The sequence below is a fragment of the Tachypleus tridentatus genome, chromosome 4, assembly GCF_004210375.1.
Source record: "Tachypleus tridentatus isolate NWPU-2018 chromosome 4, ASM421037v1, whole genome shotgun sequence".
Taxonomy (NCBI): Eukaryota; Metazoa; Arthropoda; class Merostomata; order Xiphosura; family Limulidae; genus Tachypleus; species Tachypleus tridentatus.
In genome coordinates this window covers 74816479-74835274 of record NC_134828.1, presented here as the reverse complement: position 1 = coordinate 74835274, position 18796 = coordinate 74816479, and the positions used below count along the sequence as shown (strand labels likewise).

The 18796-nt window shown below is 33.1% G+C and overlaps 1 protein-coding gene across 4 annotated transcripts in view; it reads left to right on the top strand.

Moving 5' to 3' along the window:
- Positions 1 to 132: 132 nt before the first annotated feature.
- The window catches only part of LOC143249453 (uncharacterized), a 224768-nt gene continuing 206104 nt past the window's right edge, over positions 133 to 18796 (top strand). For all 4 annotated transcript variants that reach the window (XM_076499319.1, XM_076499320.1, XM_076499322.1 and 1 more), the window contains exon 1: positions 133 to 3029. The gene's annotated coding sequence lies outside the window, so the exon portion shown is untranslated. The remainder of the gene's footprint in view (positions 3030 to 18796) is intronic.

The following is an 18796-nucleotide window of genomic DNA, read 5'->3' as shown; positions in this document are numbered from 1 at the left end:
CATAAAGCCTATGAAATATAATCATCGGTTTGTATATAGAGCTGTGAATCAAGGTGTCAAGGAAAGGTAGTTTAACTTATCCTCGATAGTAAATTTTTAATGTGTACTGATCGGATTGTTTAGAACGTTAATATACTTGAATTTTTTAATTCAAAGTGTCAACAATACATCTAGTGTGAATAAGAAATTAAACTCTTTAGTTGGTTGTTGTGAATTCCGTCAGTTTGATTAAACTCGTATTTCGTGATTTTTATGAACTAAGCTCTAATTTTAATAACTTTTTAGAGTAGCGTCAATATATAAAGTAATCTAGACATTCAAGTTAGCGAAATAAACATTTTTTCACAGAAATTTAACTGCTTAAACTTTATTATGAACTCGAATATATTTTACAAATGAAATTAATTTACAGAAGGGTCTTTAAGAATATCTAACGGAAAGGCTAGGCATGGCCAAGCGTGTTAAGGCGTGCGAATCGTAATCTGAGGATCGTGGGTTCGCGCCAAACATGCCCACCCTTTCAGCCGTGGGGGCGGTATAATGTGACGGTCAATCCCGCTATTCGTTGGTAAAAGAGCTGCCCAAGAGTTGGCGGTGGGTGGTGATGACTAGCTGCCTTCCCTCTAGTCTTACACTGCTAAATTAGGAATGGCTCGCACAGATAGCCCTCAAGTAGCTTTGTGCAAAATTCAAAACAAACAAACGAATAAAATCTAACGGAAACCCTGAAATGGCATTTTTTTTCTTTCAGAAAATTCCGTCAATGTTGATCTAAATACTTTTCTTAATATAATCGATAATTAAGATAAATAGATGAAATAAGATAATATTTTCACAATATTTAAGTTCATAAATTTATATCATGACTACGAGAACTTTTGCATATTTACCAAAATATTTTGTTTTTGAAAACAAATTCTGTACTGAATTTATAAAATTGCAGCTGAAAATTTAAAAATTAACAGCAATGAATTGTTTAAATGTATTAAGGGTAAGCAAAATGTTATGATGGGTGTAGTGCCCTTAAGGGATGAAAAATAAGGCTGTTATCTACTGAATGAGATGGCTGGGTTATTAAATTTTGCTTTCACTTCGGGTTTTACTACTGGAGATTTAAGCAGTATTTCATACTTTGAAGAGTTGATAGATGAAAACGAGATTAAATAGCCTGGGTTATTAATTCTGAGCTGGCTAAGAAAAATTAAGTTTAAAAACAATGTCTCCCGGATCAGATATTTCCCAAAGGTTTTGAATAAATGCTAAAGATTGAATATGTGAAACACTTGCTACTTTTCTCTCTTATTTCTGTTTTCAACTATGGACAGGTACTATAGAGTTGGAAGTTAGGTACTGCATCTTTTCTTTTCAGGAAAGGTAATAAATTTCAGTAATTATAGGCTCATTTGGTCTTTCATCAGTTGTAGGGAAAGTTTTTTGTTGTTCTTTTGTAAATACTGAAAAAAATGCTTTACAACGTCATTTAACAAAGTTTAAAATTTCATTGGATAGTCAAAATGGCTTCACTAAAGAAATATCTTGCCTTACAAATCTTTAGACATTTTTTAAAAAGGTTACTGATTATGCAGAAGAGGGTAAAGTTGTAGATTTGGTGTATTTGGATTTTCAGAAAGCATTTCACAAGATGTCGCATACAAGGTTTGCAAAAAAAAAAAATTATTTTTAAGTGTGGTGGAATAAGGTAACAAATTAGATAAAAGAATGGCTGGATGAAAGAAATCGGGGAGTTGTTAAAAATAAAGGTTAACCAAACTGGATTAATATCACAAATGTGATTATACAAGGTCTTCAGAGGAGAGAATGTTCAACAAATTACTCAAATTTGCAAGTGATATTAAGGTCTTTGGTATTGCTAGGTGTGAAAAGGATACTGCTGTTTTAGAAAAAGTTTTGGATTGGTTATGGATTTATTAAATAAACGGCAGATGAGTTTTACTTGTGATAAAAGCAAGATATTGCATATGGGTTATTATAATTTGGATTGGAATTATTTTAGCAGCGTCATAAAAGAAAAGGATCTTGGTGTAATGATTAATCACTTTTCAAAGCTATCGAAGTATTGCGTTACTGTTAATGGCAGAGCAAATAGGGTTTTAGGTTGTGTCTACAGAAATATTTGAATACAAGTCTAAAAGGGTTATAATTTCATAGTACAGTCACTAGTTAAGCCACATTTTGAGTAACGTGTTGAGTCTTGGGCTCCTTACCTTAGGAAAGACACTGAAGTATTGGAAAGCGTTTAGGGTAGGGTTGTTAGAATAGTGTCTGTGATTGAGGGGTTGCCATTTGGCGAGAGAATGAAAACTCTGAAATTATTTTCTCTTGAAAGAAAGATGACTAGGGGTAGATCTAACTGAGGTGTTTAATATTGTAAAAGGAATTTATAATGTTAATGCATCATCTTCTATCCTCCTTAACAGTGAGAATAGTAGGACTAAGGGGCGCACATATAGAACTTTTGGCAGGATACGCGTAATCTCCAAATAAGAGTTCTAATTTTCTAACTGGGTGGTTAGCTTTTGAAATAAGTTTCCTTTTTTGTATGGAAGCATTATATGAACGGTAAGACTGGGTTTTAAGATTTTTAATATTCATTTATTTATAGTTTTGATTTAAAAGACAACACAACAGAAGTGACCAAATATGTCCCATGTTGTTCCAAAACATATCTGCATTAGATAGCAATAATGTACAACGTAGAAGAAAAGGTAAGATAAAAGAGAGAGCACGAAGTTTTTCTAATCCTTTTTCTACAATTTCAAGGGTGTTTGACAGTTGCTCTCATTTACTTGAATATAAAATATTTTCCACAGTAGGTAGTTAAAAAATTTAATGTTAGAGCTTTGAAGGTGGCGCTAGTTGCTCAAAAGGTTTTCAATGAACAGTGTTAGTAGGCTTAGTTAAGATGAGTTAGTGTGGTGAAGAATGTGATATCTTTGTGTGGTAAAGTAAGATAAGTAATTTTCTTACTATAAACTCAAACGGGAGGAGTTTTTAAACCACATTTTGAGGTATGTTCAAATATGATGACATGTTTACTTAATTTCTTTTAATGTTAAACGCCAACGTTGTAATCATTACTATTGCTACTGTTATCTGTTACTTTTAAGTGAATACAACTTTTCATATAAGTTTAGAATAAAGTAGTGACATGTGTGCAAACCTAGTTATTTTGTTAATACTGTGATGCTAATAATTATGGCTCATTATGAAAAAATAAAAGAATGCAAGTAAATGAAACGGCACTCTTGTGTTAAAAAACGCACAAAAAAGCCTAAAATCTATATTTGCAGAAATAATTGCATTATTTCATTATCCTTTAATAACTTTAAAATAATTGGTGTATAATAATCCTCTTGTACCGAAAAGTAACAGTGTCAAAAGTTACAAGAAAAGAGTAACCATTTGAATATTTAATGGTATTTCTGTATAATTGCCCTTGATAAAACATTTATTGAAGTAATTGAGTCCCTTTTTTAAAATTTGAGTGCTAGTCCCCACCACTACAAGTGGCAACTTATTCCATGGGCCAATCAACCTCTTAAAAACTAAAAAAATAGCTTAATTGAAGCATGTTCTGATTTTTACCAAACCTTAAACTTGTATCTTTTTTAAGTATAGCCTAAAAAATTGGGGATTTGTCTTTATTAATTCTGTCAGAAAACCTTGTAACTTTCACTCTTTGCACTTTTCGTGTATCTTGAACTGATGCACCAGTGTATAGTTTGTGTATCACTCAATCACAATAAGCCACATTTTACTTTCTTGTCATCATTATGACTCTCAACAACAACAGTGGCACCATTTTAAACATGTTCTGTCAAAAGGTTTGTCCATAACGTTAGACAGTGTTATTGGTGATTGTGACACTGTTCACCTTGGTAATGTTTAGTTTTTTAAAGGCTAAAAAAGTGTAATGTATAAATTAAAAAGATTAATAATGTGGCTCCCTTTTAAAAAAAATCACAGTTCATCTAGTTCAATTTGAAATTAAAAACTGGCCATAACATTCAATAACTCAACCAGGACTGGAAAGGCCAACTTCAGGTGACTGGTGGTGGTTTTAGTACTTACCTGTTAGTCTTCCTGGTGAGTTATGATTATTACAGTTATGCTTCAGAAAGTTCTTTACAACTTGAATTACTGTAGTTTTTCTCTTGACATTGTAAATTAAATGTAAACATTGGTTTTATGCTATTTGTTTTTTAAACTGTTTTGTTTTACCTTAATTTCCTTTTATGAATGTTACTATGTTTACTTAACTTTTTACTGGATGTTTGGCACAGAGAGCCTAACTGTTTTGTGCCATAAAACACTAAATCAACCAACCAACTCTTGGCACTTCATTTTTCAAGATAAAATAAGATACTTTAGCCTATATTTGAAATAAATTCCAAATCTGGAATTATCTCAGTAGTCTTCCTTGTAAACCTTTTTCAGTGAGCTAATTATTTCTTATATAAGAAAACCAAAACTGTACAGTGTTTTATGTCATGCATAACTAGTGATTTAAATATAAAATAACTGTATCAGTTGTGATAGGAATGTATATAAATACATGTCTATTATCTCTACTACTAAACAATGAATTTCTTTTTGAATAGTTTGAGCAATATAGCTATCATTGCCACAGTCCTTTTTGTAAATCACATTACTGAATGGTTAATGAGAGCTCTTACGGTCTACTTTTCAAAAATCTCTTGGCATTGAAGGTATTCATTAGAATGTTTCCAATATGATCCCTCTGTTTATTTATTTTATTTCATTTAATATAAGTGATTAGTTTTTGACATTTTCAAATTTGGTAGTGACCAAAAGATTTTGGGAAAAGTAGATTCTACTGAATTTTACATATTCAAGAGTCTTGATTGGCTGTGTCAAAGTGTAAAAAATGAATTTCAGTACTAAAAGTTATGCACATGAGGTCATTATTATGAGTGATTTAGTTTCAGACATAGATTTGGAAATGCAGGAGTCAAACCATAAGGGGGGGGGGGAAGATTTTTTGGAAACTATTCAAGATGGTTTTCTTTGCCACGTGGTCAAGAAACCTTCTAGAAACAGTGCTATTTTGTGTATGTTACTAGCTTCTAACACACAATTTTGATTCTGCTTGATTGCAAGTTTTTTTTTTGTTTATCAGTTTCAACTTCAATTTTAACTGTTTGATTTCCATTGTTTCTACTCATTTGTTTTAGAAATTTCTGTTTTCAGTATTCTAATTTGTTCTTATGAATTTAAGATTTAATGTCAAATGATACTTATTCCTCTAATAGTAGACAGTTGTTCTGACACTCTAAGAGTTGATAGTGTCTGCTGGGGAAGCACAGTCTTTGTCTGTGGGAAAATAAAGAAATTAAATAAACCTTAAAGGCAGCTCTAATCATATGCTTAAGCTTTTTTCTTAAAATTAGAGAAGACCAAGGCAAGATGATGTTTTCCTTAGGTTTTAAAATGTGTAATTAGGGATTAGATTTCAGTAGAAAAAGGTTATTGTTAACTGGGTGTCTTTTTATTTTCATGTTCTTCAGCATAGGTTTTACTTTTGTGCCCTTAGTTTTACAGCTTCTTGAAGTGGACTTGTGTTCAGTATAAGAGGTCTTTTTATTTTCTAAGTTTCTTTTGTGGTTTATAATGTAGTTGTTGCTTATTCTTTTATGTTCTGCATGTTTGTTACTTTTATGTGTTTTGTAGACTACACTTATGTTTTGCTAGTTTGTTAGTAATTAATACTTTCAGTAAACTTGGCTGTTTTTTGGGCTACACTTTGATAGGTTTGTGCAGGTTTCTGCTTTCAGTTCCACTTGGCCTCCATCCCTTTACTAAATATGCTTCACTCATTATTGGGATTGTTGTACCTCATGGGTCATTTTGCAGAGTCTATTCAAAACCTCCTATACAAATGAACTATCATTCTTGCTACCATCTATTTGTTGTCTGCAGAAAACTCAAGATTGGACATCCCTTATAGACCTCTGTACATATCTGGATATACCTTGCTTCACAGTGGAATCCTACTTCACTTCATTGTTGTAGTTTTTTACCCAGGACTTTGGATGAGCAAGTTCATTGTGATGGTTGCCTGTATTTATATTCCATCTACCCTAGTGTCACAATTTTCTGTGTCTCATCTAAAAGAGTTCTGTCTTTTTCTGGGCAGTACCATTTGGTCTCCCTGCAGCTCCTCGTGTTTTTAAGTGATGAGCTCTTTTTCACATCACCTTCACTTGCTGCGTCTTTGGACTTGCCATTACATTTAATGCTAGCTTTTGCTTGCCTCTTCCTGCATCCAGTCAATCACTCAAACCCCTTACTACTTCTTCAGGAAGCTGCTTGAGTGGTGTTTCTCATAAACTTGAGTCCTTTACTATTCTCACATCGTATCTTGTTCATTTGGAGGTTATCTTCAATTCCCATCTCCATTGTACTCATGTTTCTAGTTTGTATCTGCCTATTTACAAAAGTTGGGATTAGGCTGGAATAGTGGGAGCTAATCAGTGATGTCGAGAAACCCACTTGTTGAGAAATTTATATGCAAAAACGGCTCGTTTGGGTTAATAAAATATTTTGCATAGAAGAGCGAACAACGTTTCGACCTTCTTCGGTCATCATCAGGTTCACAAAGAAAGAGGTAGCTGACCGGAAGCTGACCACATGTTTGAAAGGGGTTGTGTAACAGTGTCGGAATGTAGAGGGTGGTGTTAGATGTTTGAATATATAATTTTATTTATTTAGTATATTAATATAGGTATAAAGGCGTTCCTTTATATTGGTTTATTTTGGGTTTAAGTTGTTGTATAAGTAAGGCTTCTTTAATTTTGCGTTTGTTTATGTTTGTTTCTTTATTTAGTATTTGAGTGTTTTCTATGGTTATGTTGTGTTTATTTGACTTGCAGTGTTCGAAAACGTGTGAAGGTGACTTTTTATGTTCTTTGAATCTGGTTTCCATTTTTCTACTTGTTTCTCCAATATAGAAGTCGTGGTGTTTGTCAGTGTAGTTTTTACATAGTATAGACCTCAGTTTTGTGCCTGGTTTTTGAATAAATTTGGTATTCACTGGAATGTCATATTTTGTTACTAGTTTTTGCCAAATGTTGGTTATTTGTCTGCTGATGTCAGGAATATATGGTATACAGCAGTATATGGTTTCGTGATTTTTTGATCGGTGAGATATATATAGTAACAAAATATGACATTCCAGTTAATACCAAATTTATTCAAAAACCAGGCACAAAACTGAGGTCTATACTATGTAAAAACTACACTGACAAACACCACACCAACATTATTTGTAAAATACAATGTGATAACTGCTACGACTTCTATATTGGAGAAACAAGTAGAAAAATGGAAACCAGATTCAAAGAACATAAGTCACCTTCACACGTTTTCAAACACTGCAAGTCAAATAAATACAACATAACCATAGAAAACACTCAAATACTAAATAAAGAAACAAACGCAAAATTAAAGAAGCCTTACTTATACAACAACTTAAACCCAAAATAAACCAATATAAAGGAACGCCTTTATACCTATATTAATATACTAAATAAATAAAATTATATATTCAAACATCTAACACCACCCTCTACATTCCGACACTGTTACACAACCCCTTTCAAACATGTGGTCAGCTTCCGGTCAGCTACCTCTTTCTTTGTGAACCTGACGATGACCGAAGAAGGTCGAAACGTTGTTCGCTCTTCTATGTAAAATATTTTCTTAACCCAAACGAGCCGTTTTTGCATATAAAAGTGGGAGCTAATGCTAGTATAGATGGTACAGTATGACTGATGGAGGGTATTTTTATGATCAACACATTTGAAATGGTGCAAGAATCAAGAGTTGTGAAAGACTGGTGGACAGTTAGTAAAAAAATTGTAATAATACTTGGAGAGCAAATCAAGATTGAGATAGCTTTGGATAAAAGGAGGTAATTAACTATTGGAAATACATTTTCAGTGTAAGAAAATATAAACTTCTGTTGTGGAAGAAATTCTAGAGATTTCAGTAAATGAAGTTTTGCAAAATCAGTTAGTGCAATATGATGTTATAAAAAAAAAAAAATTAATGCTTGTTAAGGAGAAGTGTTACCTTTTTCTGGACGTTACTTAGTTGATGGAAAGGATGTGGAATAGGTATAAATAGAGATTAAGAAGTTTGACAAGATGCTGCACAAGAAACTAAGAAAATTGGCATTTGGGCTTGAGGAAAGACTTGCTAATTGGATTTTTGGGTGGTTAGATAGGAACAAGCTATACTTTATCTTTGGTGTCCAATTACAAGTACCTTGGAGGTCAATAGTTCAGCCTTTTTTATTATTATTATTTACCTTAATGATATTAATGGAGGCATAATTGTTGAATTAGCAAAGTTTGTTAATGACATTAAAACCTTGGGTATTTTTAGTTCTATTAAGTATGTTGATGTATCATAGTATGACTTAAGTCAGAAAAATAGTTGGCAAGTAACCTTTAATCATAATATCTGTAATGCAATTATAATGTCACAATTTGGATCACATTTAATATAGAGGGGAACTCACTCACAAACATTTATGTAGAAAATTATCTGGGCATAGTGGCGGTGAAGTCACTCAAGCCACCTCCTATAGAGTTCCAATTATTTATTTTCAGGTGTTTTCTCCACTCTGTACTTATTCGGTACTATATGATTACTAAATTTTGACCAACAAGACAGGGAAATCTGCTCATATTGTTCACTTGAGAGAAATCTTGGCCATCTCTCTTCCTTGGTGATTTCCTAAGTGAGTATCACTTAAGTTGGTCATTGCAAGTCAAGCAAGTGCAGATTAGGCTGTCTAATTATAGTACTCTTCAACCTATCTATAGTCAGGGGGTAAAGCTCCATATAGGCTTTGGTCTATTCACTTCTGGAAGTAGAAGCATTTCCATTGCATGTAAAGGTAATTCTCAGGTTAACAGTCTGTAACTGACCAGTTTGCTTAAATATTTAATAAACTAACATTACAGTGCATTTATTTTATTATCAAAGATTTAGTACTGTTGTTCAGGACCCTGTTATTATTTGGAACTGTATAATAAGCACTGGTGTGTTACTAGTTGCAAAGTTTAATATGTTCGAGGATATTTATCCTTTAATCCAAATTGACTCTTATTATCAGTATGCTATGTCAAGCAATTTTTCCATGGTAATTATTAATCCATATAATGGTTTTTAAGGATGTAATGAAGTTCTATAATTTTAATTCTTATAAAAGTATGTTAGCAGACTACATATCAAGTTAATTTCACTCTGAGATATTAGTCCAGAAATTAATTTTATAATCGTATATTTTTGGGAATCTTTTTTGTTTTATTTCATAGACATTTCCTTACAAAAATGTTTACTTTTTTTTAAATGCAAAGTTCCTATCATTTTATTAAATTAACTCACTTTTCTTTCAGTATATGTAATTCCAAATAACACTTGACAACCTTCTGCTTGTATGTAAATGTAAAAGCTCTTAGTTTCTCAAACTAAGATATACCAAAAAAAAAAAAAAAAGATACTGGTAAGTGCTGACAACCAGTTGCCTTCCCTCTGGTCAGCAGTTTAAAATTAGTGGTGATAGCAGATAACCTTAGTTGCTTTGCCATGACAAAGATGAGGGAAACAAATTTGGTGAGAATGGAAATCAAACTTGTTGCCCTCAAGTAATGAATTGCCAAAGCTAAACAGACTTGAAATAAAGAAGACTTATGGCTAAAATTGTACAGATCAGAGAACTGATTTTGTAGCTTATGCTTGTCAACAAACATTATTTTTATTACTTGGATAATTGGAATAAAACAAACAATAATAACTAAAAATGAAAAATTGGCTTAATAATAATTTTGATTTACTCAACTGTTGGAGTAATTGAAACCTTTGATCAAAATTAGTGTTCCCAAACATTAGTCTGTTAGTTTGTCAAAATAATTCTGTTCAAAGATAGTCACTTGAATTGCATAACTTGATTAATAGATTATGTAAGAGAGACAAGTAAACAGTACTTAGATTTTCATTGATTAACTGATTGAAATGCATATCTAAGAATCTCCAGTTTGAGAAGACCAACACACTGCTGTGGCTAATGTTTTATTGCTCTGTGTGAAACTTGTCAAGCAAGAACACCTTTTAGATTATGATGTATGATTAATAGATTACTACAAAGGTTGATAGAAAACTACTTGTTTATCATGAAAGATAATGCTACTGTTTACATTTTATTTAACATAGATGTATACAGCTTGGATAATACTGTTTTCAACATGCTGCAGTTTTCAGTGCATATTTATTATTACATGCAAGTGTAAACTATGGGGAACTATGTTAATTATACATTTATGAACTGAGAAAGGAGTTTGTCTATGCTATCATTAGTGCCTTGAAGTCTTAACTTTTTTTGACATATTCCATTGTGTGACTGATCCTTTATCCTGTAATATATTAATGGTATAAAATACTGTGTATATTCCATATCCTAAAGGTGTATGTATGTATCTTTGTATATCATTATAGTGCATGATGTAATTGTTGTGACTGATATTCCATCATAGTATTTAGTTACATTCCATCCTACAAATTCATGATACCACAAGCGAATTTACATACAAGTAGCTTAGATAACAGTACATCAACTTGAATCTGTAAGTCTTTTCTGGCTCCTTGGATCAAATGCAATATATGAAATCCTGTTTTATGTAACTGATACACAAGTTAATTGGGTTCAAAAGACTCATTTTATATGTAAATACATAATAAATCCCAGCTGTGATTCAGATATTAAAGATATTTTAATTGTTATCGTTGATATATTGTCAAAGTATTTAACTTCATAAGCCCACAAGTAATTTGCCACATACATAGTTTAGAAAAATGTTTAAAAACTTTAACTGTGACAGATGTATTTTTTAAATATTGTTCATATTTCTTAACAGTGTGTATGTACATTTATGTCAATGTCCTGCATGATGAAATTACATGGAACACTATATATCGTATATCTAACATGATAACCCTAAAAGGTTTTGATAACACTTCAACAATAGGACAAATGTGAGTGTATTGTCATTTCATAATATCTTGAATGTAGCTGTTCTTTCTTTCTTTCTTAGGTTTTAAAGAATCGTAACTTACCTGTTTCTATTTCTTACTGCACTGCTGCTAATAAACAATTCTCTGCCTACAGCAGTGGAAATAGATACTATTGTTCTGATGTGTGTGTGTGAAACTGTTTTCGCTCTGTGACTTGTTTTTATGTTGAATCATTAAACACGTATAACCCTGCAGGTCTTAAACATCTTGCAGCCTTCGGCGTGTTTTTGATATCGCATGCGGATATGGGTCTGTGAATCAGCAGTATGCTGATTTACCCTGGAGAAATATGTTAAAAACACATTCTTCAACTGAGAAGGGAGTTTTTCTCTCCTATCATTAGTTTTCCCGAAGGTTTATATAAAATCTTGTTCAGTGACTTCGTTGACTGTGTAAAATGCTCCAATTAAACCGCTAGATCAGTTTTTTAATGTATTTATATTTTTGTCAGTAATGTGTACATGAGCGTCCTCTAGGGATTGTATGATGACTTATTTCTGGGCTAGTAATCCTAGACCTTACATGGTCCCCATAAGATATAAATGTTTGTTGAGGATATTTTAATTTTTGTGATATATATCAATTACAGTATCACCTAACAAATTCGCTAATCCGTGAGTAATTCACAACATAAATAGTTTAAGGAAATGTTTAGAATGTTTAACTTGGTATGCTTTATCTTTGTTGTAAAGTCGCCATGACTGTTTCTAGTGATGTGTAAGATATTGAATGCGATTGCATGTATCCGTACATCGATCGCTGCATAAACGAGTTCATAAGAAACAACTTTTACCACATTACTAGAAAATTTGTTATTCACAAAAGTAACGCTTTTCTCACTACCGTAAGTTGCATTTTCGTCATAACTGATATTGTTATAACTGAACAAAGGGTTTGAGTAACGTGAACCTAAAAAAAATTAATTGCTTTGTGTACGTATACATCATTTATACTACAGACACGATTTTCCTGCCTGTTTGAATTATTATGGTTATAAAGGGTCATTTGGTGTGCCAAGTCGGCGTGTTGTATACCTGTTTGTAGACATTACATTCTGTGTCTGATTCACTTTAGTAAGTGTAGCATAGTTGTAATGTTTCATATATATATACACGTACAAACCACTTCCTGGCTCCGTGGATCAAGTGTAGTATATTGTATCCCATAACATTTTGATGATATCGTGACGCTATGATAGTCTCACCCGCACAAAAAAATCACTGTCATTATGGGAAGTGCAATTTCACAGACTTGAAGTTAGGTCAGAGGTCATCCGGAAGAATGGTACTCTATTAGAGATACAGTTCTCGATGTGGTTAGATATGTATTTGAGAAAACTGCTTTCGTCGTCACTGTTAGCGTCTTAAAGTGGTCTGCGTTTAGCAGAAGGATTACTCGTTTGATGTTTGCCGTAGAATTGTAAAGTTTTTATTGTAACGCTGGTTTTAAGTCGCTTTGTGGGCAGGCATATATAATTGAAGACTGTCGTGAAGTAAGTGAAACATTTTAAAACTTGAAAACAAGTAAGTCCATATTGTTTTAATTCGGGTGCATAATCTACTTTAAGCGTAATGCACTTCAAACTAATTTAAAACGCCGAGATCATTCACGTGCATTGTTTTATTTTAGGTATTGTTAGTTTTTAATAAATTAGTTTCGGATCGGATTATGAAGCGATGTAGTATGTAAAATGCTGCATATGTTTAACGATATACAATTTTTCATAGTAGTCGGTCAACACTTTCTGTTTACTGTAATACACTGCATTGAAATCTCGTGATCATTTTTCACCACTGTGGGGGCGGACTTCGGTGGTATCCTAAATATTAAACAACGAACATTAATTCATACGAAGACAGACACGTCCTGACTTTCATTTGAATCGATTTGCCAAATGTTGCAGCTTATGTGGTAGTGATACATATCTCAACATTGGATAAGTGATAAATCTCTTTTGCGTTAATATTTTTCTATTGCAAAGGTCACTTACATCAAAATTATATTAAAAAAAAAAAAAGACCTTTAATTTCTTCAGTGGTAGGAATTGTGTATGTCTGCTATAGTTCTCTGCTTCTATCATATTCTGATAAACTACTCCAATGAGCTTAATTTGGATATAATGATTCAAGCGTTTTGTTAGTAGTGAAGGGTTATGCTGTTCCATCATCATTAGAATAAATCCATAAGACCCATGATTAACCAAACAAATAAAATGGTGAAATATACGCAATTACAACTGAAATAAGAAATTTATCATTTTACCTATTCCCTTTTTCGTTGCTGTATTGTATTAATTATTGGGCTGATATGATTCTGGTTGTGAGAGGGGTTACAAAATAAACTTGGTAATTCCAAGTTGAATCTTCGCTATAGGCTATAATGAATCGTTTCTCATCCTATATATGATATAGAAAAGGATTATTGGGTTGAACTTTGTTTTTAAAAGTTTCAACAACATTCAATTTTTTTTCTCCAGGTTTTGAATTTTATGGAGCAGAAGGCCCAACTGTAGAGCTATTTATTCAAAGATTATTTTAATTTCAATTAATCTGTTTTGTTCAATACTGTAATATGTCGCCGCTAAGAACTAAGACCATAACGAAAAAAATTAAAACGTAAAAATTACAAAAAACATTACAATGATTATTTCTCATTACAATAAATTTTGGAACTGTCGGAACGTTTTTACGCGCGAAAACAAGTTATTTCTGAAATGGGTTGTGGGAAGATTAGTGTAACCAACAATAATTATTTTTTAAAAACGTTCTTGCAAATATCTATTTTCTAACTGTATTTCTTTAATGAAATTTTATTGAAGCCTCTGAATATAAACTATCAAAACTATCGGATCTTGCTTATAATATACACTTCAGTTTGTTTTTTTTTCAATTGTCAGATTCAAATATAAGGATTATTATATAAAAAAAATCGACCAATACTTGCATACTCCAGCAGAAATAACTGAGGTACCTTTTCAAAAAGACATAATACTACACGAAAAACTAAGAGAGTACACAGATTATAAAGATATACTGTATAAGAATCATATTGGAAAGTATCTTAACAAACATTGTCAGATTGAAATGTATTATATAATATCTATTATTTTCCTCTTAAAAGTACTCGAAATTTAAATGGATTTCGTTTGTATTGTGCATCTCGGGTAGGTCTAATGTTAAGAAATGAATTTTTTTTACATTTTTTCTAATTTGTCCGTTAATCAAGTAGAATATCAGAAGAAACATTCAAACATGAATTTTAATTGATTGTTTCGTTTATGTTCTGTTTTCAACCCATAATTGTGCGTATTAAATCAAGTGTTTTGTTGTTATTATTTATCTATTTGGTTCCGTTTATGTAGTTTTTTTTTTTTTTTTCATTGATTGGGGTAGTAGGATTTAATGAATTTAATCCTTGGACTCGATGTGTTTAGTTGTAGGGAAGCAGAAGGTGTGGAAATCCCGTTAAGTTTATATACCCTTGTTCTGAATGTCTGAAACATTAGAGCACACATTTCATACCTCCGCCGTTGCGTAAATCACAGAACTAACAGCATAAAAGTTCCTTGATAACAGTGATTCAAATCTCCTGTAAACAATTTTGTTAACATATTTTCGAACATCACATGTATTATAGTAGTATAGCGTACGTCTGTCTGCCTTTTGTCTGAAAGCTATTTTTAAACGTTACACTACAGAAAGTTTTGTACTCTACATAATATGCACACGATCATTAATATCGATTTGATTTATTTCACCACATTGTTAAATTACTTTTAAACACCAACGACGACCGTTATATGTCGAAGAGTTAGTTGCTTTTAGGTTTTAAATAGTACTAGCTGTGTCTGTCCGCTTTTCTGCATGTGTGAGCTTACATTGTTGACGTTGGATGTGGCAGATCTGGTGTGGTTCAAAAAACTCTTTGCTTTCATTCGCGGGATCATAGAACGTAACACTTTTTGTAAGGCTAATTGTGTACACGTTCGTGTATCTTGTATTCATAACAAACTGACTTGAGATCCTGCTTGTGGTTTCCGCTGTCCGAGTTATTATGTAAAGCTTCTTTTATTGAGTTCGTATTAAAGTTGTGTTAGTTTTTTAGCTATGTGAAAGATACAAAAATAGCACAAGCCAATTAAAACAATTTTGTTAAAACTCGTCGGTATTAGCCAACGGAAAGCTAAACTTTCTATCAACTGCAAAGGTATAAGACTTTTAAAATTTTTTCGAGATTATAGGAAAAAAAACCAAAAAAACTTGAGGTTGGCTTCCCGAATTAGAAGTCTTTTTGAAAAACTTCGAATAACTGAGTTGTGGGAGTGGAGATATCGTTTCCGTGACATTTGCGTCAGATTCCCTTCTCCTCCCCGCAAAGAACATGGGATTTTGTAATATTACCTTGCTGGATCTTGGTCTTGTTAATATTTATGAATGCAACAAACTATAGAATAATAAAAACAGTGCATGTACTTGCGCACAAGTACCACGGCCGCGTGTCTACTAGATGGTATTTAATCGTACAGTTTTTACTCTCTCAGGACTGATCTATCCAGAACCAAAACATCATCTTTACTTACATATTTAGCAGAAGTAAACCGTAAAAGCCCACTTGGACTCGAATGCTAAACTCTGTCTTTGTCCAGTAGACAACATCACTTCTTGGTCCTTGTTCTTTGACAGCATTTGTTAGCTGTAACATACAGATATAACCAATTCAGCCGGCAGAGGATGCATATTAGAGATTGGGATCCTTTGAACACTGGTGCTATACTTCACCACATTAACCACCCTCCCCTCCTCGAGTAGAATCGGCTTTGTTTCCGATAGAGAACAAAGAATTAGAGCAAGGTAACCTTCAATGGTTTTGAGTCTGCGTATTTATGTTAAAACTAGATAAAAACTAAAACAAAAAGTCCATGTCATTAATCAAATATAAAACATGCGATATACCTGCATAACACACTTTTTAATGACTCGTGTGCAGAACTAGGCATAACGTGTAATCTAAAAGATAAAGAAATAATATTCCAACCACATGTTATATAGATGTCAGTTGCACGAAAGAAGTTTCCTCATTTCAGACTGTGTCATTTGTGGAGTCAGCCTGCTGTTAATGGGCTAGACCTCATGTGCTCGAAAGCTCACCGCTGCTTTCCAAGGGAGTATTATAAGTGTACGTTGTACTACAGTCGTGCTAATGCAGGGGAACGTTATTGTTCGTGTAATAAATTATGGGCCAAGGTGCGTACGTTTTTTTTGTGTGTACGGGGCCGTATAATTTATTTATCATCAAAGTTAAGGGAGGCAGCAAAACTCGATTAACTTGTACAAGGACGTTGTTTAAACATGGCTGATGCTGATGGCAAAGTTTCGAATGGAGCCGTGATTATTTTAGTAAACTCTGGATTTTACGTTTTCAGCAGGAAGATAGTTATACAGCAGCAGTGCTCTTACATTTTGTATACTATTTCGATAGAAATAAAAGATTTTACGAAACAGAGTAATATTTTTCTAGGAGTTATCTTAACAACAGAATAATTTTGCGAAAATCGTCTGTATTCTAATGTTCTAGTTATGCTCTTTGTTTTTGTGATAGTATTATACTTTTTAAAACACGAATTTGTTAATAGTACAAGCGTGGTGTTAGTATTGTTAGTTTACTTCTAAGAATCGCTGCCGTTCAGGCCACATTGGCAAGGATATTTATTAGATTCCCGAGTTCATTCGGTTCATGCATCCTTACGTAGCTTTCGACCGTTTCTGTATGAGTCATCACGATAAATGTCTTTTTTTCGTTCACTCTCCCTTGCAGCTGGCAGGATGACAGTTGTATATCCGTAGCTTAACTAAGTACAATTTTGTAAAACATCTTTACACGCTCATTCATACCCCCACCCAATCCAGTTCATTCGAGATAGTAGAGACCGAATATTTCTTGTTCATCTCCTTTACCATGAACTCCCTTTTATGACATTTCAAGGGTGAGCAAGATTTATATTAAATTCTGGCAACGTTTGGCTGTTCTTGGTGTTGTGCATATAGACGTGGTATTTGTCAGAACATAATTTTATGCTAGATCAGTGGTTCTTAACCTTGTTGGAAGTACTGGACCCCGGAAGTTTCGTACTTGTATTCACTGAACCCTTCGTAATTGGAAAAATAAAATGATTTTTTTCAAATTCTAAACATAAGTAGATATTTTATTACTGCACAAAATGAACCATGCATCAGTTGTACACAATATCACTGTGTTCAAAGAACAAAATCAACAAAACATGAATTTCACACAGAAACAAAATGAATATTTATTGTAAATCAATGTGACTTTTGCCGTTGTCTTTCAAAGTCAAGTTCAGAAATGCGCGGCTTCACCTTGGCAAGTGCCACTCTCATACCATTTTCGCAACAATGTCTGTTCCTTTTCTTCGTTTTATGTCTACCATCCTCGAAAAGGATTGCTTGCAAAGATACGTTGTAACAAACAGTACGAGTATCTCAAGGGGTTTTTTAGCAATAGGAGGGTACACTACGATTTGGTGACACCAAAACGTTGAGAGCGTTGTTCTGAAAAGTTGCTGTTGAACTTTGAAGTTCAATGATTTCGTCGAGGTATTCATCATTGACATCTGCTGTCGCAACACTAAACGTGAACGGCTGTCTCACCCATGTTGGATATGACTCTCTGGTGGGGAAGTATCTTTGCGAGCTCATCTAAGTGCATTGCAATTGCTTGCTTCAGTTCACTGGGTACAGAAATGTCTCCGATTTCAGACACATCTTCGATCTTACTTACACAGTCGTCCAGCAGGGGAAAGTTTGCGAAGCTGTCATTCTCTGTTCGTCGTTTCCATAAAAAAAAAAAAATTCTGAACTTTACTCTATCAGATTTCAATATAATAATAATAATAAATTTATTAAGCAATAAATTAGACACAAAAAATCAAATAACAATATAAAACCATCAACAAAGAGTTAACTCGTCCTGTGATGGTAAACACATAATAAAGTAAAATCAAAACTTACAAAATCAAAATAAAGTTCCCAGAATATTATCATCAGTATTTAAGATCCATTGTTTTAAGTATTTCTTTTAACACGATTAATAGAAGATCTTATACTATAAGGAATAAAATTATGAATACGAGGTGCCAAATAAAGATATTGATGAAGTGTAACTGTTTTACGTGGTGTGGGTACATTAATTGGAAAAAAAGATTGAAGTCGTGTAAAATATGAAGTGACTTTAAAAGGCCTATTAAACGGTAGCTTTTTTTGAGAAAACCTTCAGGTTTTCTTCCGTTTCGATGATGTTGACTCCACCGCCCTGCATCTGTTGATTGAGAGCATTAAATATATTGGCCATGTACGCCAAAATGAGAATGAACTCATTTTTCGAAGCAGTCTGCATGACAATGTTGGTGCTCTCGCAAAAACAGGGCTAATTTCACACGCATATCAAAAACACGACTCAGCACCTTACCCCGGGATAACCACCGAACATTAGAATGGTATAGAAGTACCTCGAATTCAAAGCCCATTTCATTACACAGCTCTTTGAAGATGCGGTGCTTCAGGGCACTATTTCGCACAAAGTTCACACATTCCACTACAATGTTTAATACTTCTGCCAGTTTTAAAGGCAAGGTTTTTGTTGGCAACGCATGCCTTTGCAG